The sequence below is a fragment of the Lampris incognitus genome, chromosome 8 (genome assembly GCF_029633865.1).
Source record: "Lampris incognitus isolate fLamInc1 chromosome 8, fLamInc1.hap2, whole genome shotgun sequence".
NCBI classification, from domain to species: Eukaryota; Metazoa; Chordata; class Actinopteri; order Lampriformes; family Lampridae; genus Lampris; species Lampris incognitus.
Window position 1 is genome coordinate 33,604,133 of NC_079218.1, and position 23,129 is coordinate 33,627,261.

Here is a 23,129-nt window from a genome sequence, read left to right on the forward strand (position 1 = left end):
GTAGTACGTTTCTAGCTTCTTGGCTTGTTCTCCGCTGAGTGTCCAAGTGTTGTGCACATCGCGCCCTTTTTCCCCTATCCAGAGCAGGAGGTAGCTGCATTTCTCCTCTTCATTCTTCCCGCGCAGGGGGCCCGTGAACATTAGCTCCGTTGTTTGTCGAAATCGTCTCCATGCTTCAGGTAAGTTCGCCGATTCCCAGTCCATCCGTGGAGCTGGAACGCCGTACGAATCCATATTGGGTATTTAAACTCCGCTACTCTGACACCATGTAATGTTCTGTGCCCTCTGGCTATGTTAACTTATAACATTAATAAAGCAAGGACGACTTCTCTCGTGCTGGGTGTTTATTCACCGACCGGATTCCCACTGACGTTGTTACGTACATCACGTGACTTTGTTGTGGCGCTACGGAAAGCCGTAAGGGACATTAGCAAATCAAATATTACTAGCAAATATTACAGCTATCATCCTCTAACATGTCCTCATCTTCATTTCCAGCGTTTTCACAGCGTGACTCACCTGCAGGAACCTGACTCTCAGCCTCGGCTGGGTGACTGTCTCCCGCTGGTTCTGTCTGTCCTTCGTCTCTGCATACATCCGCATCCTGTGTATCAGTACCACTCAGATTACCATCATTTACAGTATTGCTGTCCGGCTCAGTTGGTACATTTCCTTCCGTACCAGGTTGCGGATCACCGGTTGCGGTATCTCCTGCCGCGCCGTTTGCGGGCTACCGCCCTCAGCGGCGCCGTCAGGTTGATGCTCGCCCGTACTGCTGCCCGCTGTGGGCTCCCTGTGCGGGCGGGATGAACGTTTGTGGCCGCACTCAAAACACTTCATGCTGCCAGAACTCGCGTACAAAGTGTAGAAGCCATGTTCGCATTTGACCTTAAATGACACTTGTAGATGTTCTGAGAGATCAATTAAATACATGAAGGCCTGTCTCCGCAGGGAGTTAACATGCTGCAGTCTGGCGTCGCCACAACCCAGACGGACTGTTCTGAACCCGCCAGCAAACTTCCCGAAACGACCCAGTTCTTTCTCAATGAACTCGTTCGGGATAAACGGAGGCCCGCCTGACACGGTAACGCGTGTCGACGGCACAAACGATGGCGAGACGGCTACAAACAAATCGTCCAGTACCAGGCCCCTCTCCACCAACAGGTGGACTAAACGCACCTCTCGGAGAAAAGCCACCACGGCTTTATTCATCCGAGAGCCGTAGGTGATGTTCTCATAACCGACCTGTTCTCCTGCAGCCAGGAGAACCTGTTCGACCGTGTACCGTGAGTCGACCACGACTCTAACCCAGTGTCTGACAGACAGGGGAGGCGAGCCCTCACCGGGGAGGGGCGCCATATTGCACACCACCAAACTCCCACCAGCTACTCCAGTCACTTTCCAACAACCAACGACGAAGTAAAATTAAACTTTCCTCACCTCACCATGTAGAGAAGAAAAGAAAAGAAAAGAAAAGTGAAAGCAGTAGAAAACAAGTGAATTAATCCAAAAAACACGCTCAAGCTCATTCAACGCCCTCACTCACGCTGACGCACCCAACCTTCCCGCATGCAGTGCAGAGAGAGAGAGAGAGAGAGAGAGAGAGAGAGAGAGAGAGAGAGAGAGAGAGAGAGAGAGAGAGAGAGAGAGAGAGATGCAAACCGTAAACAGATGTATCTATGCACGCCCCCCCGCTAATTTTGAGTGATTATCATGAATGCTCTGATTTAATGAATGTAAATAAATAAAGCTTTGTTTATGAAGACAGATTTGTTGTGGTCCAATATGCTCCCATCACTGTGGATCTTTCATGTGTCCCGTGACCTTTTCTCTCCCCCTAACCCACCAGAACAGAGCCCTCTCTGTGACCCGATACCTCCTGATTTACAAATTAAGCACTGTCCATGACCATTCTTTAAACAGCAGTATTGTATTGTAAAGCTATCATATGCTATAGTATAATATGATATATAGGCATACTATAATATATCATGTGCCATACTATATAGTAGAGGATAAATATATGGCATTCATCCATATACTTGTGTATCTTGATTTACAGCTGAGATTCAGCAGTTTTGCGTTCCACAGCCATATGCATTTGACCTGCAAAGAATTCAACTGGAGAACTAATTTTAAAAAAAAAAGTCCTCCATGTTGTCCTATGAGCAGGTTTACTTAAGAGAGTCATGACTTGTCCTTGGATCACAGCACTTCCAGTTCTGCTCTCTAGAAAACCCAACAGTCCTCACTCAGAGAATGTGGGGGGTTGTTCCCTCAAAGAAAACAATCTGTCAATGAAAATTTCAAACACGCCACTGAGCCATTCCCTGAAATGAATTAATATCGGCTGTCTGAATTAAGCTGTAGGCATATTTAATGAGGTTAGCTAGATAGAAGGAGTGAGAGTGGGAGAAGGGAGTGGGGGGGAGTTTTAATTGCAGTTTGTTAAATCACTGCCGGCATACAACAGAAGCCTTTTATGTTTTGTGTCTAGTGATATGGTGTTTGTCACGGCTGGTGAGAGGAGAGAAGAAGAAAGGACAGGAGACAACTAGGGAAGAAGAAAGGCAAGGAAGGAGAAAGGAAAGAAAATAAATTCTCCATCACATGGATAGCACTGTGTCTCATCATTAGTACATCAGCTAACTAGAGATGTTTCGAGAATCTCCCAAAACCCCTGTTAAATAATAATTTAATATGAGCATTATTCAAGTTCCTGTCAAGAAGGAAAGATAAGAAAAGGAAAGCTAAGAGGAAAGATAAGTGGTATGGACATGGTTTGGCTGTAAAAGAGCATGTATGTTTTGTCAACTTATAATTTATAAATAAAACAAATAATTATAGTCTGTGATCCGAATTTTAGCAGCATATTGACGGAGAAAATTAATCACTTTACATATTGGATATATACTTGAAATAGATCTTTGAAATGTTCCGTCATTTTTATTTATACATTTTAATATTCTCCTTAGGCACGGTTGTCATCATACAATTGACTTAGTTAAAGAAATGTGTTTCAGATCACAGAATGGTTTCCCAAACCTATTTAGAATACATTACATATTAATTAATCTCTGCTGAAGTCTTATGTGTTGGCCCATTTACATGTGTGGGTAATTTAAGCCAGCCAGCCACTAAAACCTTTTCAGGCAAAATAACTTTAAATCGATCATTGGTACTCTATGCTCCAACAAAGAAAAATCATAGAGCAAATTTGGAAAACTGTTTGGAAAAAAATCTAGTTGTCTTGCTAAGCTAAGTAAGCAAACTATTCTTTTGGCGTTAGCATTCCCATTACTTAGCTAACTTTGGGCTACATTCATATAAAAAGAAAGCCTGCTAAGTAACTTTTGGGCTTGTTGTCATCATCCTTCACATTGATCTTCATTCTCTAGCGCACACTTACCACTATCATGTTTTCTTTTTCTTCCTCCTTTTCTTCTTTTTTTCGATACCAGACAGATAGGGAGCATGTCTATGTTCCCTTCATTGAACTTACCTAAACTTAACCTAACCTACCTTAACCTGACTTAACCTCAACCTTTACCTAACCTTAACCCAACACTTACCTTAACTTAACCTATTCACTAGCTAACCCACAGGGCTGACCCCGACAGATAACTCATGCATCTTGATTTTGCACGTGTAGGGTGGCTTCAAAACAAACTATCACAAGTCAGGAACCCCGGGGAGTGGGGGTTGAGGGTTGAAGTCATTGCAAATTTGAGCTGTTGCTGTCATTGCTATGGATCCGTCAGCCCGTGGGGGCCCACTAGATTCTTGGGGGGGGGGAAGCAATTGCCTTCATTGCCTGTCCATATGTTACGCCTCTGAAGTTAACTAATATTCAAGATTCAAGATTAATTTTATTGTCCCACAAAGTGGAAAATTTGGCTTGGGCTTTCACCCATGCTGCAGCCATAGAAAGCAAACACTCCACATGCAAAAACATAAAAAAGGTGTTAGTATATAAAAACATACAGCAAGGTTCCTAAAAGCACCTTTAGTCAAACAGAAAAACAAACATCAATAAAAGCAAACAAATCTGCACAACCTCCCCTCCCCCCCAAAAAAGGCCTTCAAACAAACATCAATAAAAGCAAAAAAAATCTGCACAACCCCCCCCCCCCACACACACACACACACACAAAATGGCCTATCTGGCCTCATCCTTATCTTATTTGCTCCTATTTCAAAGTTTTACTGACACCGGGATAAATGCATTTTTAAATCTATTTAATCTGCAACAAGGGACTCTGAAGCTCCTCCCAGAGGGCAGTAGCTACTCAGCGTGTAGGACATGGGATGGGTCAGTAACTATCCTATTGGCTTGCATTAGAGTAGCCTGTTCACAAGACTGCAAGGATGGATGTTGTTTTACCCCCATAATCTTCCATGCAGTCTGCATCAGTTTGGACTTTAATTGTACAGAGAGGTTACCAAACCAAGCTGTAATGCTGTATCTAATAAGGCTCCCTCAGACTGCCCGATAAAAGAGTAACATACACTACCGTTCAAAAGTTTGGGATCACCCAAACAATTTTGTGTTTTCCATGAAAAGTCACACTTATTCACCACCATATGTTGTGAAATGAATAGAAAATAGAGTCAAGACATTGACAAGGTTAGAAATAATGATTTGTATTTGAAATAAGATTTTTTTTACATCAAACTTTGCTTTCGTCAAAGAATCCTCCATTTGCAGCAATTACAGCATTGCAGACCTTTGGCATTCTAGCTGTTAATTTGTTGAGGTAATCTGGAGAAATTGCACCCCACGCTTCCAGAAGCAGCTCCCACAAGTTGGATTGGTTGGATGGGCACTTCTTTGAGCAGATTGAGTTTCTGGAGCATCACATTTGTGGGGTCAATTAAACGCTCAAAATGGCCAGAAAAAGAGAACTTTCATCTGAAACTCGACAGTCTATTCTTGTTCTTAGAAATGAAGGCTATTCCATGCGAGAAATTGCTAAGAAATTGAAGATTTCCTACACCGGTGTGTACTACTCCCTTCAGAGGACAGCACAAACAGGCTCTAACAGGTACTATTTAATGAAGATGCCAGTTGGGGACCTGTGAGGCGTCTGTTTCTCAAACTAGAGACTCTAATGTACTTATCTTCTTGCTCAGTTGTGCAACGCGGCCTCCCACTTCTTTTTCTACTCTGGTTAGAGCCTGTTTGTGCTGTCCTCTGAAGGGAGTAGTACACACCGGTGTAGGAAATCTTCAATTTCTTAGCAATTTCTCGCATGGAATAGCCTTCATTTCTAAGAACAAGAATAGACTGTCGAGTTTCAGATGAAAGTTCTCTTTTTCTGGCCATTTTGAGCGTTTAATTGACCCCACAAATGTGATGCTCCAGAAACTCAATCTGCTCAAAGAAGTGCCCATCCAACCAATCCAACTTGTGGGAGCTGCTTCTGGAAGCGTGGGGTGCAATTTCTCCAGATTACCTCAACAAATTAACAGCTAGAATGCCAAAGGTCTGCAATGCTGTAATTGCTGCAAATGGAGGATTCTTTGACGAAAGCAAAGTTTGATGTAAAAAAAATCTTATTTCAAATACAAATCATTATTTCTAACCTTGTCAATGTCTTGACTCTATTTTCTATTCATTTCACAACATATGGTGGTGAATAAGTGTGACTTTTCATGGAAAACACAAAATTGTTTGGGTGATCCCAAACTTTTGAACGGTAGTGTACATTTTTAATCAACACCATGAACTATAAATTGATGAAGGAAGTGCAGTCGCTGTTGTGATCTGCTACAGAGACTGTCCACATGGCTGTTCCAGGTTAATGAGTTGTCAATAAAGGTGAAAACACAGCCTGTGCATGGCTGCTGAGCAGTCCCTTGTTAAAGAGGTTGGTGCTGCCCCAAAAAGTACCTCTCCATCCATTCAAATTCTAGGCCAAAACCTGTGACTCATGAAATCTGGGTGAAACCATCGTGTCGTACAGCTTCTTCTCCAGGAGCTACAAAGCCAGTGGTCCCCAGAGGACGTTGAAACAGACCTCAATTGAATTCTGTAGAGCACTGTACCCACGCTAACCCATTTTGCTTGGACCATCAGTGTTGTTATAAGAACATAGAGAAAACCTCTAGTGCATTTCAACCTGCCTATCACTGCTTCAAAGACCCCCCCCCCCCCATCCTGAGAAAGGCTGTAGTAAGTCATTTTCAGACAAACCTCAAGGTCGAGTCACTCTTTCGCTAGAAGAGCCTTTGGATGCATCCTGACTGCTTCGAAATGAAAACTGGTAGAGAAAAGACACCACTCGTGCTATTTTTACCTTTTGTGTTGCCTGCTGCTCCTGTCTTTGTCAGACACTCTGCTGTGTAAGATATCTTGGAGAAGAAGAAAAAAGTGCATCAGACTGCACTTCTGAGTTAGCACAGCTGCTACAATGCACTTCATTTAACATATCATTGGAGAGTAAGGCTGGACAGACATTTAAATTAGAAATCTCTCACTCAAGCGTCTGGTCACCAAGTAATGCCTCCCCTCTACTGACAACTGAAAAGGAAACAACATTTAAAATTAGGTGGTGTGTGATGCTGCAGGAATTTACTGCACCTCAATCTCTGCTCTTTCCTGCCCCTCCACACACACACACACACACACACACACACACACACACATTCTCTGTCTCTATCTATCTGTCCTCCCTCTCCATCCTCCTTCAGTACACATCTAGGCAAACAACTTCCAGTTTCAAAGGAGCGGTCCCACTTTATGGTTTAGTAAAGACCACATCACTCTGGCTAGCTGACATCTCAGGAAACTTCTGCTAAATAACACATGTGCATGTGTGCACCTGCTAGCACACACACACACACACACACACACACACACACACACACACACACACACACACACACACACACACACACACACACACACACACATAAGGTTGTATTCTCACCTCACTTGCAGAGATAGAGGTATGGCTTGCATAGTGATTTCGCTGACCCAAAAACCAATTTCATGGGAGCATTTCCTTTTTTGCACAAGGAAGGGACAGGGAGGGGGTGGGAGAAAGAAAGAGTGAGAGAAAGAGAGGATGACGTTCTTGAGTTAAAACTGGAAGAAAGACAAACTGAACTGAGAAGGCAAGATAGGAGATTGAGAGAGAAAGAAAAAGAGAGGAGGAGAAAGCAAGTATAAATAACATGCATGTACACAAATATATACATTTTACATTAACATTTTCTCATTCAGCAGACAGTTTTATCCAAAGCACTGACAATTAAATCAGTGAGACTGATGGAAAGTCTGGTGGAAAATGGGAACTTATCCTACCATTTTGGAATCAGGAGAGAGGAAGTCTGGCCCTATCGCTCAGTCCTTTTGAAATGAGCATGGTGCAGTGGTAAAATAAAGGGGTTGACCACTAATTCAAACATGCGTTTGAAGGTATGTCGGTGCAGCTTATTGAACTGCACAGAAAGCCAACAGCAAGGTTATGCAGTAAACAAACAGGAGCCAGCGTAAAGACACAAAAAGAGGTGAGATGTGTGAAAACTAAGTGCACACACACCACCAGTATGGATTCTTTGCAGCCGTTGGGTTGCACAGGCTCAGATATCAGCAAGACATGCATTGCAACAAGCTTGTAAAAAAAAAAAACTTTACCAACTGGTACTTCAACACCAATCGCTAAAACACAGCTACTGATCAACTATGTTTTCATTTTTTTATCTATTTATGCATTTATTTTATTATGTTTTTCTGTAAGAAGGTGTTGAAGTACATAGCATCCCTGGTCATTTCGGTGTATGGAGTCCCAGGGTTTGGATGGCTCAAACCCTACTGTGATCATCAGTTATCATCGTGTGTGTCTCTAATAGTTAGCCATGTTAGTCATGTTGTACATACATACATACAAATAAATTTTACTCTATGCATTTAATCCCTGCTAGCTGTGAAACTAGGAGCAGTGGGCAGCTGCAGCACCCGGGGACCAACTCCGTTTCTTATTTCCATTGCCTTGGTCGGGGACACAGGCAGGAGTATTAACCCTAACATACATGTCTTTTTTTGATGGTGGGAGGAAACCGGAGCACCCAGAGGAAACCCATGCAGACATGGGGAGAACATGCAAACCACACAGAAAGGACCTGGGACGGCCTGGGGTTCAAACCCAGGACGTTCTTGCTGTGAGAAAACAGCGCTAACCACTGAGCCACCGTGCCACCCAAAATCAAAAAGGAACGGTCATCTTGTATGTTTGACTGGATATATCCATGCTTCCGTGAATGCAAGTGTCCAAGTGTTGAATGTATGAAACTGTGTGTTTGCCAACTTAATACCAACTACTTTTTTTTAATGGTTAACATTTCCACGTGTTGGTTATTAGTGTGTTTATATGCAAAACACAGTGTGAGGTTTGGTACAATTTCTATATGACACATTTAAGTTGCTCAGCACCAAAGTGTAAACGTTTGACCCCCCCCCCCTTGGCAATGATAATGCTGGTATTGTTTTATATCACAAAACTGCTTTAAAGATAGAAACTCACCCCACAACCCACAGTGTGTAGCACAAACCAAAGAGCTGGACTATTATTTTTGTTTAAACCACAGGTAGCTTTAAGAAATCATAATAAAAAAATGTTTAAAAAAAAGCCAAAGAAAAAAGGTCAGTTAGCCATTATCACCCCAACAACTTCTTTTGGTATTGATAAAACAAACCCAACGGTTTTTCATCAGGGCCTAAATGGCCTTTTTACGGTGTTAAAGGATTTTCTCCCTGCTCTGGGAAGGGGAAGTAAAACAGACAAATTTTGAGATAATCTTTTCATCTCAGTTTAAACAAGTGAAAATTCATTTCTATAACAGATAACCGACTTTGAAATGTGAACAAAATCCTGGAAAAAAAAATGCTGCCAACGTTGTGCACACTTTTCAAACAGCTTCCTCGGCTGATTGTTGTCACCTTTGTGCTCCTAGGAGCTCAGTTACAGCCGCTGTCCAACTAACGTCATGTCTATCTGTCTATCCATTCTTCTCCATGTCTCTGTAATGCGATTGTCTTTTAGTGTCTGTGTGCGCCATTGTAGTTTGTGTGCAGTTTTCTCTGCTGGGGTGAGATGTGAAAAGGAGGAGGCTCCAGAGGGCCGGTCAGCCAATACCTTTGCTGTCAGACTCCAGCCTTATCTGATGATCCATAGGCCTGTGAAGCAAGCGAGAAAGCCAGCCCACGGAAGGGAAAATATGAGCTGATAACACTAGATCAGATCTCTTCCTCTTTCATAACACATGACCTTGCAATTTATGGTGCACATAAGGTTGGGTGGGTTTGAAAGAGTCTCCCACTGGGTATATAGATCATATAGATATAGATCATAAAGCCTGGCTTCTGACCAGGAGGTTGTCAGTGTGAATCCCTGGGTAAATCGGAGCAGTGGGAGCAAATGAGTGTTCCCCTGCAGTAAATCCCCCTCTGTGAATAAACCCCTGAGCAAGGTTTTTTTTAACCCTCAGCGGACTGTTTCCAGAATAATGATTTCCCTATGTCCTCCAACTTCGCTACAACACTGCCATAAGAGCAACCAAGAGCAGCACTGATGCAATAAAAGATAGATGATGCTGGATTAGCCATCAGTTACTGCTTGTGGTAATTCACAGCAGTGGATTGTAGCGGAGCTATCTTTAAACCTTGTCAGACATAGCAAAAGTCATTAAGGGAGGCAGGACTAAGGGACATTTTGCAAATACCCAATTACACCAGTTATGTTTAATGTCAAGCAGTGGAAGACCAAATTGGTTGCACCAGACAAGTATAACTTCCTCTAGCTAAATGAAGACAGGTCTGAAGTGGTCTGGTTCAGCCACTCTTTCTTCGTCTGTTCAGGCTCTTACGAGATCTGAACTGTATTGAAGTCTGTGCAAAGATCATGGTGTACTCTTTCACTCGACCTTCATCCAACAATTCTGTCAACATACATACAGCGTTGAAAACGAGCTTTCTTCTACCCACAGCCATTTCAAAAACTAGGCTACTTTATCTTAATTTCAAGGGGAAAGGTTATTTGTTTCTTTTTAGTTTCACGGCGAACAATTTGTTGTATTTTTGTATCATCCCAGTCATCCTTCGTCTTACCTCCAGCTCATTAGAAAAATACATCTTTCATTTGGCTGCAGAAAAAGAACGCATCACCGAATTAGGACAAAATGCATCACCAAATCGTTTCCTTCTCTCCGCTTGATGTCAGTACCCTCTGGGGTTAAATTAAAGATGTTATGTGTTTTTTAAAGGCCTTGGACAGTCTAGTCCACAGCTGCATTATAGTCATCCTTCAGCCCCTCAGGTAATCTAGCCGAAGTCTTCCCAGTCCACAATGATGCTTCAGAGTGACTGTACTTCAGCATCAGCAGCCGCAGCATCCGAGGAGCCCACACATCCCTATTACAACAGGCCCTGCTTGTTTGAGTCCAGGCTGGAGTGACTGTCGTTGATCTGTATGTTTGTCTAAAGCTCATTTTGTTATCTCTTTTTTTCTCTTAGTTTATTTAATTATCTTTTTTTAACACTGCACGCCATTATATTTCTTTATAGTTTTGGTCAACTCAAAGGTGAATTAGTTTGATTAATGAATTAATCGAAGAAGGGTCATAAATAAAAAAAATGAAAAAGTATAAACCTCACCAGCATTTTTTTTCAGGGGCAAATGATGATTTGAAAAACACAATATGTTTCTGTGTCAATTAAAACAGTTACCTGCACATGACTTGGTTGTGTGGCCGATCAACATACTCGTAAGTCTCAGTTTTGCTGCTTTGGCTTTTGGCATCAACTGGGTTTTTGAAAAGTAGCATATCTGCCTAAACCATCTAGTATCTTTTCAAATGTGCAAGCACTTCTTGTTACACAACAACACTCAATCATGGAATTAGTGTTGCTTGGAAACTGTGCTGAATGGTCGGGTGGCTGTTTTCATTAGTCCAACTGTCAGCCAGCATTCAGGTCTGACTACAGATCCTGTCAGCTTCTCCATCACACACATTGAAGAGTTTGGTTTTATTGTTTTTAACTTAAACATTTACTATCACTTCTAGAGACACCCAGACAAAACCACCCTGGTCATATCTAAAATCTAACAGGAATAATCTTACCCATATGTACATATTTGTTTTTTTTGGGGGGGGGTAATAAAGTAGCCATGCCAACATGTACCCTGGCTCTAGCGATTGACAGGCGCTAAACAGGTATGGGCTTGGCTAGTACTTGGATGGAAGACCATCCAGGAAAAGTGAGTTGCTCCTGGAAGTGGTGTTGGTGGGCCAGTAGAGGGAAGCAACACATTGTGTCAAACATGTCCCAAATAAAACAATTTGGTAAGCGCAGCAAAAATAATGGTCATTATAGAAGAGAGACAAGCAATATGTAGACAAGAAAGCTAAATGTGGCTGGTGGTCTTTTAAGAGGTCTATAGGCTTGGGCCTACCTTATTTGAAGAGAAGCTCACATCGACGACCTTTCTGGGATGCAAACAGGTTAATCACCGTGTCACTGAAGTCCAGTGATTTTTGGATGAAGTCTCGCTCAATACACAGCATAGTCAAGTGTTCATCTTATCCTATCCCATAGTACTTCGGACGAATGGTTTGATCCTCTTAAGTGTACTGAAACAACTCTCTGACTCTGCAGACGTCATGGGGATTGTGATGGCTATTTGTGTTCAATTCAATGTTTCAGAAAAAGTTATCTGAAGATTGTTCTCAGATTGTTCCCTGAGCTTAATCAAGCACTGGTTTACACATAATATACATGTGTTAGTTTGGGCATGTGTGTTCTTGTAGTTTTTGGATGTGTTTTTGTCTTTGTGTTGTACTGCTGTGGGCTGGGGAAAACAGCATTTCATTTGATTTCATGTACACAAGTCCATGACGTGAAATGACAAATAGTGGTCCTGATTCCTGACATGCCGCATCAGTTGTCTCATCAGCTTGCACAGACACAAATGGTGCCTGCGATATTTCATCAGCCAATATTTGTCTATAAACAGCTAACATACAATCAAGTAACTCATTTTGGCTCGTCTTAGACGTGCACTTGGCAACCTGTGTGTTTAACAGGTGATCAGCTAACTGGCTATCCAAAAAAGGAGAACTGGTCAACGAGGTCCAGAAACACGCCCCGCTGGAGTGAAGTCGGAGATTCATCGGACACCTGCAGAGCTAGCTCATGTGCCCCACAAAATGTAATACAGTCCACAATCCGTGATAATGAATGTCTGTTTTTCTTCACCAGCTCGTTGTGTCTCTGTGTATAGAAATGTGGTGGCCCTCATCAAGTTGACAGGCGATGTTAACTTTACCCAGCATTGATAGTTGGAGCTGCTTGCAGGGAACGTAATTGATTGGTGTGTCTGAACGTTCTTGTTTGGTTCTTTCCCACTGTTGGACCGACCAGGAGAGGGAGGCGCGGCAGCCGGTTGGATCAGCTGCCCAGCCGTAAGCTGCGTGGAACCTGGGGAAACGTTGGTGGAAAACGGAGGGGTTGGGATTCGTTCGCCCCTCCTTCCAGATAAGTGCCTATCCTTGTCTATGGTTGATATGACGCCGGGAGAATAGTATGGCTAGCCTGGAACCCTCTGTTGTAGCTGGAACCAGTGGTTGAATGTTTTGTTTCTGTCTTCCTCCGCCTGGATAACGCCGGAGAGACCCGTCCCCGAACCGGACCCACAGCATAGCCTACGGCCCAGTCAACAGAGCGCGCCGCGGGGAGTCGGAGGGACCTCGTCGCGCTGGGACCCAAGCGCTTCACCGAGGAAAGGAGAGACGTTCGTTTGAGTAAGACCCTTATTAAAAGTATCTGGGCTGTAGTCCATTGGACATATTTTAATTTCGGTAGGCCTGCGGCCGACCAAACGGACTATGTATTTTGTTATGTATTCATGTTCACTGTGTAGGTTAAGCTGGCGCCCAATAGCCTACTAGATGGTTAGCCTCTGCCGGCCGAGCTCAGTGGTGGAGTGGGCGCTGCAGCGGCCCGGGCCTTCAGCCTTCCAAGTACCCTAGTGCACTAGGGTTCATTGTGGGATTATGCGAGTGCTCCCTGCGTCGGAGGTGACTAGAGTGGAGTGTTCCCTGGTTAGAGGGGGCGTTAGGTGACCCTGTCGGTTTCCATGTGTATGTAGTGGTTTGCTAATGTTTGGAGTGCAATAGCAAAAGTAACCTTCCCCTGATTTGACTTTATACCTGTATGTTCTTGGAGTGTGGGGCCCGGGCCGTGGGGTTTAGTCTGGTCAGTTAAGGGCAAATATGGGGTCAAGGCTGCAAAAAGTCATTCACATTTGAGCCAATGTTTTTCTGTTAATTTAGGGTCCAATAAAGAAAAAAATGCAAGGAGCCCAAAATTTTAGGTGGGGGAAGTCTCTGAAATGGCCACGCCCACTTTTTAGGCCTGGAAATCAGTATCTCGGCTCCTGAATGTCGCAGAGAGCTGATCATGGGCTCAAAAGAAGCAGAAGCACCACATTTATATAAGCATTATGAACAAACATATACCCCAAAACCTTTACTTTTTCAGGTATTTACAAAAAACTAATTTTCACTGGTCACATACATGGCCACGCCCACTTTTTAGCCCTGGGACTATATCTCAGGCTCAGCTCTCGGAGGTTGCCCCGAGTTGATATTGGGCTCAAAAGATGTGGAAATAACTATTTATATTAGTGCTCTGAACAAATATACTGTATGCCCTAAAACCTTCACGTTTTGAGCTATTCATGAACATGTTCTTTTTTCCATTGAATTGATCAGCAGCATGCAATCAACTTTAGCCAAATCTGTGCAAGAAGGCTATACAGTTTGTTTGAGTAAAAGTGTTACATCTACTCATGGAGTGCTAGTATTCAAGTTGACTCTTTGTTATAAGAGGAGGAACCCAGTAACCACCAAAGAAACAAAGCAAACCATGTGAGGTCCAAAAAAATCTTTATTTTAACCTCACACATCCCATCAGACTGGATTCAAACACTTGCTGAGGCACTTGCAATAAATGAGACATTTCATCCCTCTGCCAGCACAAGAACATGAGGTACACTTATTAGATCTGCAACTACACACCCCTGTTACTTGAGACAATGTATCTCTTGTGGAAACTGTGCTCCACTTGACGAAGAGTTCCTCTCCTTCGGTAGTCCAACCCCATTCAATGACAGGGGGACAAGGGAGTTGTAGCAGGCTGTTTCCCCACAGCCATCCTGCCTGGAATGTAGCTCTCAACAGATGCTGTAGAAGCGCATCCTGACTTGGGGGTAGGTCTCTCAGCTCATCATTAACTGAGTGCTTGAACAGCTGGAATCTGAGCTCATCTATACTGACACAGTTGTACAGTCCAGTCTTGTTGTACCAGCTCATTACCCAGGGCTCAATAACTTCCATGCTTTCCTTAACTGTCTCGATACTAGGGCAGCAACTTAGTCCTCTCAAAGCAGCAGTGAGTTCTGTGGACTTACTGTGGTTTATCCAGGCTTTGTATTGAGCAGTCTTTGAGTGGCCAAAGAAGGCGCTCACAGAATCACAGCCACTAAAAGAATGGAACACAGGCATGGCATCGGCCACATCTCCACCAAGCTTCTTGTGTGCTTCTGTGATTGAGTAGAATTGGCGTTTGCCAGGAACTGCAAAGTCAACTATAAGTTGCAAGTCATTACATACTGATAGGAACTGTGTAGTGAACCCTAGTAGGATGACTACCACATCGGAGTCGACTGTTCTAACTGTAACTGACTTGATCCCCTTGTTTAGCATGTGCATCACATGGCAAACGATGCGGTTGTCAGCCTCCTCAAGCATATCTATGCTGTCATAAAGCTGGATCTCGAAGCTTTCGCCGAAGTTTGCAAGCACCTTTCTGCCGTAGGTGATGCTGAACTCCTTGTCCCAGTTCCACGCTTGTGCCTTAGCAATCCTGGCGAACATTAGATTCAGGGCTACTTTGTTGTCTACATTAGACAGAAAAGCTTCAAAGAATTGCTTAGATTCTGGCATGGTGTCATTCTCACTGAAAGCCATCTGTGAACTACCTGCTGATCCCCGGTTCTTCCTAGTCGCAGTCTTGATACTCATATTCTGGTAGAGGTCAGCCACAATGTCAATACGATTGGCTTTCTTCTCATGACCGATCCTGGCAATGCTGTTCAACACTTTGATTACAAAGTCTTGGAATGTCATGCCTTTGGTGAGAGACTTTGCCATGATTCGTACTTGCACAGACAAATCTATCACAAGTCCTTCTGAGGATGTAGATTGAACTTGTACACCGATGTCCTTAAGAATTTGAGACTTTTGGCTATGATAAATATCTCCATCCTTTGTTGACAAGGCGTCGGGTAAACCTGAAATTGAAATGAATAGTTAAGCTAAGTGTAACTCTTGGGCTTACTGTCAAATCAATTAACTTGAATGTGAAATTGAATCAATGAATATCACTGTATTAAAAATCTGGTAAGACTTAAGTAACATCTAAAATATTTGAATAACTGACTTTATATCAATTAGTTTCACCTGTGAATTCACCACCAAATAACTTCCTTGTCTCTTCTTCTCTTGATCTGCAGGCCTCCTTCAGCTTTGCAAAGGTTCCTTTGGGTGGCTTGATTGCAGGGCTAGCGAGTTGGACTTTTGCACATGAACTTGGGAGTTTCAGGGCATTTCGTGAGATGGTTGCATTGACATCCTTCTTACTTAATACAATTCGCTCCTGCACAAACTGGTCATGCTGAGTTTTGCCGACTGTAAAGACAAAACTGGAGTCTTTACTTATGACATCTGGGAAGGGAATGGATGAGTTCAACCTCATGAACTGAGCTTCATCGAACGGGTTGGTAAGGATACCCTGGTACACCTTGAGTGTGTGGCTTGAAAATGTTTCCTTGAAGGAATCCAGCATTTCTTTGTGCCCGTGTGATGGATCTTGACCTTCGACCTCATCTAGGTAGCGCTGGATTTCGGGTAGCGCAAGTTCGAGTTTCCTGAAGAACTCTTGATCTTCCCGATTGATGATATCGACATATCCAGTGTCAGACTTGATGACCTTTATGTTATGTTCCTGCTTTTGATCACATGCAATCTTTGAGAATGGGTTGTCTCTTGTGTTTACTGTGAAAGAGCCTGAAAGAAATTCCTTGAACAAGTATGGGTGTCTCCATTTGAGCTCTTTGAGATCCTGAAGAAACACTGATGCCCATCTGGCATAGTGTGTATGATCAAGTGCAAAGAAAAGAGGAATGAGCTGCTCAAGTGCACTGATCATCATGATGAAGTTTGCCTCTCGAAAGGATCTTATGAAGATAAGAACCTTCTTGATTGTGTCAACAACATTGTTCCAGTAGTGAAACATGGGGCTGTTTTCATTGGCCACCCAGTTACTCCAAGTCAAACTGTTGTCCTCTAGACGTTTTGCCTGAAATGCTTCATCTCTCTTCTTGGCCAGCACCACAGCCAGGAGTTGAATACAGTATCTAGCCTTCTTTATGGAATTCACATCGCAGACAGCAGTTGTCAGACCTGTGATATTCAGATTAGCTGAGGTTAAGATGGTATCAAGGCCAGTTCCTTTTATCAACTGCCCAACACAGACAAGAGAAACCTTCTCAAGGTGCAGCCCACCCATGAACGTGAAGTATGAATGAGAAAACTCTTCCCCCATGGCCCACTGTATCATCTTCTTGATGGCATAAAGGGGCTGATCGGATCCACCCACTGCAACCTGGCCTGGGTTAAGATATCTTGTGTATGATACTGCTATTCTCATGACATGGAGCTGAAGGTGTTCAGTGTTGCTAGCATGGTCAATCACTGGCAGGATGCAGTTGATTGTTTTGGGAACATCTGTCTGGTCACGTTCCTTTGAAGCATGGTGACAGGTCCAAGTAACAGGCTGTAATGCATCAGATCCAATGTTCTTCATAGCCACCATCAAAAACTCTTCTTCCTCTTCCATGCTTTTCTGAAACACGACTTTTAGCTCTGCGTCAACTTCTTCAACATTGATGGTCTGTAGAGGGCGACGAGACTCCTTAAAGACCTTCTGCTCCATTACGCTCAGATATTCCTCCAACACTGTTTCCAAGCCCGGTGTGTTAGGGTTAATGTCCCTGGAAAATCTTCTCTCCCTTGAGAGGCCTTCCCCTGCTACACGGGGAAACTGTAGACAAGTCATTGCCGTAGCATTGCAGTTCTTAGATGCTGTAGGCGATGAACTCTGCTCATTTATGTTGTCATCTGTAAATGTGGTAAATAACCCTTGTCTCAAGGCGTGGGGTAGCACCTTTCCCTGTGATCTTAGGAAGAGCTCTCTCATTGACAGGGAGATTTCGTCAATGCAGATAAGGGTGGAACAGTAGGAATGTGTCAGACCTAGTTCAAATGTTGTCTGTAACACATTCTTGCTTCTCGTCATTGCATAGAGCTTCAGGGTCAGATATCGATTCACAGGCTCTTCCACTGACCTGTGCCTCTTTTGGATGACAGAGCTTGACTGCTGTGAATCTTTCTTTGTATTTGGTCTGATCCTGGTGTTGAAACTTACGGTCTGGCACAGTTGTTCGAGATGCATCGGAAGATCTTCATATCGTGCGGTTCCATCACAAAGCAGTGACATCAGCATCTTCAGTTTGAAATTGCTCTTCATCCGTAGTCCTTCTGTAGACAAGTCTGAAAGTCGGGTGCTTTCACTGTCTCTTCGATTCTTTATTACTTCAGCCCGAACAGGTTTTGTGACTTTGCAAAGTGAATCTAAAAAGTCACTGTCACTGATTACATTGTCCAAACTACCCTTCTTAATAACCCTGTAATGTGCCCCTGTCTCTTTCTGCACTACATTTATGTCCAGACAGCTGTTCGAGAGTTTCTCAGCAAATCGTGTAGAGTGAGATTTGGGCCGGTCGAAGCCCAAATCTTCAACTTTCTGCAGATAAATATTCTCGAGTTTGTGAAGATCAAAAACATTTTCTGAGCTGTCATCAATGAAGTTCCCTACTTCCTCCATGGCGATATATTCAGCATACTGGATCATGTCTGGGGAGTTCTGTGATGAAGTTCTTTCTTGCTTTATCCTGCAGCTCGCTGAACTGTATCTAGTAAGAAGAAATAATCAAATTATTAAAATATATATATATGGCCCGACTATAGCTCAACTTAAGAATTGAACTTAAAAGGGTATGTTGTGCTGGCTCACCTGTTACGGTATCTTGAGTGGCACTTCCTGTGATAGAATAACTCCCGTGATCTAACATCAGTTTCAAGTAATCTGAGTATTTTGCCATCATTCAGGACTTTGGCCATCATCTCTAGATTGTCTGTGAAATCCTTCACATGTTTTGCTGACTTTTCTTTTCCCGCAGCAGCTAACAATGGTTCTGATTTGTCCTTCTTCCGAGGGTTCTCAATGGCTGGCTCTTCACAATAGAAGCAAAGTTCGGCTCCAAACGCAAGACTAGGCCCAGCCTTTGCTCGTGTGTTTGCCCCAATAGTCTGGTGATCTGCAAGGTCCAGTTCTCATTTCCGTTTACGATCCTTCGCACAATTGAAATGGCTGTTATTATAGCGATCATAGCAACTCTTGTGGATTTTATATCCATCCTGTAAAGTTTCTGCATTGACAGCTGACAGTCTCTGTGAAAGATTGATATCCGCATCATTGGTGATCAGTCCGGATTCCTCAAACAGTTTTACTTGGTGAAGCAGCTTAGGAGCTGTGACAGCAGTTATGTCCCTTCCACCAGATTCCTGTCATGAATTTAGAAATGAAATGTTGGACTCATTGCTGTCATAAACATTACATTACTGAAGGAATACGCATGAAAACTAACACTGTTGGACTCATTGATGTCATAAACATTATACTACTGAAGCACACACGTGAAAACTAACCTTGCAGACAATGCACAGGGTCTTGTTCCCTAGTTCCATAGTTAGGATGGGGGATCATCTGATCATGGAAAATCAGAACTAATTTAAACTTGATTTTTCTGTACACAAGTTTGTAACAGAGTGATGTTTCACTGGTATGGCACAATACATCCACCCTCCCACAAAAATAGCATGCAATAAACAATGTTATTTATTCTTCTGCATAGATACAAAATATAGTCCAATAAAAGTGTGTCCAAATATAGCATAATAAAAGTGTTGTTACTACAAATACTTTCACCCTTTCATACCAGCCAACTAAAAATGCCCAAAATTAACCAACATGTGTAGAGCAAGCAGACACACAAACACCAACTGTCCAAAAGTAGGTAATGCCTTAGCCAAATACTACAACTGTGCAACTGTGCTGTCGAGTGTATCGAGCAAGTCATGCTTGCAAGGCTAGTTAGGCCTACACATATGAGCTAAGGTGAAAATAATGTTTTACAAGGTAAACATACAAAAATAAAACAACACTGTTCCTTACCATCCATCCACGAGGTCAGGAACAAATTAACTCACTGATATGAAGGCCAGATGAGGCATGCATGTCATATTTTGGCAAATGTTTACAGTAAACTAGCTTTACTGAAACATGTGCACTTCTGCTTCCTTTCCTGTAGAATCAACCACTTGATAAACAAACAGCGCCAATTTGTAATTGTGGTCAGAGGCGGCATTACATCCCAAGTGATAAGAAGAACCACAGACAACTAAGATATTTTCTAAACTCATGATTCGTGTGTGTATTGTGCTTCATGCTTTATAACATAGGCAGCGAATGAGATTCATGTCAAATATAGCTTTTTACAACCTTCAGGAGCTGATACGTGAAACGTGACCAGTAAAAATTAGTTTTCTTAAAATATCTGAAAAAGTAAAGGTTTTGGGGTATATGTTTGTTCATAATGCTTATATAAATGTGGTGCTTCTGCTTCTTTTGATCCCATGATCAGCTCTCTGCGACATTCAGGAGCCGAGATACTGATTTCCAGGCCTAAAAAGTGGGCGTGGCCATTTCAGAGACTTCCCCCACCTAAAATGTTGGGCTCCTTGCATTTTTTTCTTTATTGGACTCTAAATTAACAGAAAAACATAGGCTCAAATGTGAATGACTTTTTGCAGCCATTTTGCCTTAACTGACTAGACTAGTTGCTCATTAGGGCTGACGAGTAGGCAGCAGGGAGCTATTTAGCTAGGGGTGCGGGAAGGGCTTCCTAACAGTGCTGTGTTATAAACTTGTCAGATGTAGTGTTTTATGAAATATTGGTGTAACCCAGGTTAAAATAACCTACATATAATTACAGTGGAATCATAATAAATAAATAAATCATTCAGTTTGCAAATAGTAAACGGTAGATAAGTAATCCATGGTACCAATAAATTCATATTGTTGGTTCAGATTGCTATTTCTTAAAACGCAGTGCTGATTAGCCAATCGGCTGCCTTGCTCGAGAGGGAGGACGTTCAAGAACTAGCTAGGTTTCAGAACGCCAGGCAAACGCTTGAGAGAAGCCGCTAGAACGAGAGATAAAAGATTCTACTTTGAAATGGCAGTGAGCTACAATTGTTTCTTTCTTTATCCAAATTGAGTATTTTGTTGGTTTAATCATCCCCGGACCCTGGGTTTTGTATTGCGTCCGAGTATCATCCAGGGCTTGGTCTTTCATACCCCAAGATGGCGAGCCACCTATTCACCCTTTGCAGACACGTAACAATCATCACGTGACGAGGGAGACTGCGCCATGACGGACGGCAGTAAGTGATAGACCGGGAAATTCAAAAATAAAACAAAATATTGCGACGGATGAGTAGCTATTATAGTTTAAATTTAAGTGATGGCTACCAATAGTCAGAGTAATGTTGTCCTGTGAAGTGAGTCACCTTGTAGGACGGCACAAAGAGCGATATGTGGAGAAGCTAGCGATAGCAGGGTTAGCTACCGACCTGTACCTTCTTCCTACCTATGTGTTCACGGATCTAGCAAAATCGTACAGTCTGCCCGAGTTCAATCCACACGATCTGTACCACTATGTTACCAACGGAGTGTCCCCATACACAGGTGCTGACCTAAAAGTCTGGATGCTTACCAGTTCTTTGTAGCTTGTTGGGTTACAGAAAATCCTTAGCAGCTAGTGTTGGCTATATTTCAAAGAATGTCTTTTTTTTTTTTTAAACATTTTGATTGGATGAACCTGTTGGGGGCAGGGAGTGCCTTCCATGCAGCGCTGCCTGGAAGAGTACGTTGGGGGCTTAAAACACCATGGAGCCACCAAGTACCTTCCTAGCTGTCTCCCTCACTATTATTGCAGTGGTTGCCCAGCCATCCGGCAACTCTTCACTATCACCCAGTGGCTGTCTTAACTCTTCCCTGAACTCCACACAACAGTCTTCCTCCTTCAACTTCCACCGTCTGAGCCCTGGCTCTGCCTTCACTTTCTTCCTTTTCTTGGTCTCCAGACTCATCCTACAGACCACCATCCGATGCTGCCTAGCAAGGTCCCCCTCATTGTGCCTCCTACATAAGATATAGTCCACCTGTGTGCACTTTCCTCCACTCTTATACGTCACTGTGTTGAAATATGTATTCACCACAGCCATTTCCATTCTTTTTGCAAAATCCACCACCATCTGTCCTTCCACATTTCTCTCCTTGACACCATACCTACCCATCACCTTCTCATTACCACTGTTCCCTTCACCAACATGCCCATTGAAGTTCGCTCCAATCAGCACTCTCTCCTCCTCGGGTACACTCTCCAACACTTCATTCAACTCACTCCAGAATTCTTCTTTCTCTTCCATCTCACACCCAACTTGCGGAGCCTGTATATAGTATGTATATATTCATCTCACCTAGGGTGACAGAAGGGTCAGAAATGCCACTAGATCATCAGACAGATGGATAGATAATCCCTCTCTAACTTATGAAAAGATCAAGTAGATATTTGGATTAGCAACTATATGCATCAAAGTGAATCGTTTTTGATTAACACATAAACAATGCAGCAGATTGAAACCCCAAGGAACACTCTCGAGCCAATTGGAATGGATTTTTCTATGAAATCTAGCATTAACCTTATCGTAAAGTCGTGTCTTTGTTGCAGAAGCTTCTAGCACCTCGTCGTCCCAAAATGAATCTATTCAGACTCACATTCATCATACTGTAATAAAGTTGGCCTGCCACGCAGCATGACCTCAGAGTCATCACTCCAGTTGGCGGGTAGTCGCATATATGAGATCTCCATTCACATTATCACCCCGCCCCACACTCACCCCACATCACTCACGTCCTCTCTGGGACTGGTAATTGACTTCTGTCTTACGGGAAGGCATCAGGGGGTGCGTGTGTGTGCGCGCATGTGTGCATACATGTGGCTGCATTTGTGTGTGTTGTGCGTGTGTGTATGCATGTCTATATGTGTGTGCATAAGCGTTTCCATTTCCCCGGACAGCCATGGCCAAGTCCATCGGACATCTGAATAGCACTCCAGTAATGTTATGATTCCAGGAACTCAGGTCACACTTAGCCAAAGTCTCCAATTTTTTCACTCTCTTCTCTCTCTCTCTCTCTCTCTCTCTCTCTCTCTCTCTCTCTCTCTCTCTCTCTCTCTCTCTCTCTCTCTCTCTCTCTCTCTCTCTCTCTCTCAATCCATCTGTCCTTCCACATTTCTCTCCTTGACACCTATCCGTGTTACACACGCACGCATACACACACATTAAATTACATATACAAATTTAGACATAAATATGCATGCCAGTCTGTGTGCTACAAAAGCATGCATACACATGCAGCAAATAGCTGATGGATATTGCTCGTAAAAGTCAGATTGTTGTCTTTGTGTTGTTAGGAGTTCAAGAAAAATTTAGCACCACAAGTAAAAAAGGAAAAAATGACTGGTGAGTGCGGATGTGACCCCTGCCAGACAGAAAAAAAGACGGAATATCCGTCCATCCATGTATCTATTTGTCGAAATTAATCTACATGCTGCTTGGGTTTCTGTCTTGGGTCTACTGTCAGTCGGTCGCTGTCTGCCTGCCTATACACTCTTTGTATGTCTGTGCATACATTTTTCATAGTTCATATCCATTTGAGACGAAGCAGATGACTCTGGGGCACCGAGTGGGCAGGAGGGGAGGGTAAACACCAAAACGTCTGTTGAATCCATCGAAACGCTTACTGGGTCCTCTTCTCT

At 43.1% G+C, this 23,129-nt stretch overlaps 1 protein-coding gene and 1 long non-coding RNA gene across 2 annotated transcripts in view; both read right to left on the bottom strand.

Moving 5' to 3' along the window:
* The window catches only part of kctd16b (potassium channel tetramerization domain containing 16b), a 183,630-nt gene that overhangs the window by 118,562 nt on the left and 41,939 nt on the right, over positions 1 to 23,129 (bottom strand). The window lies entirely within an intron of this gene.
* LOC130116994 (uncharacterized) lies at positions 18,531 to 19,553 on the bottom strand. The gene is made up of 3 exons (XR_008810615.1): positions 19,421 to 19,553; positions 18,895 to 18,952; positions 18,531 to 18,750 (listed from the first exon to the last, which is right to left on the bottom strand). It is a non-coding gene; the product is annotated as an uncharacterized LOC130116994 (long non-coding RNA).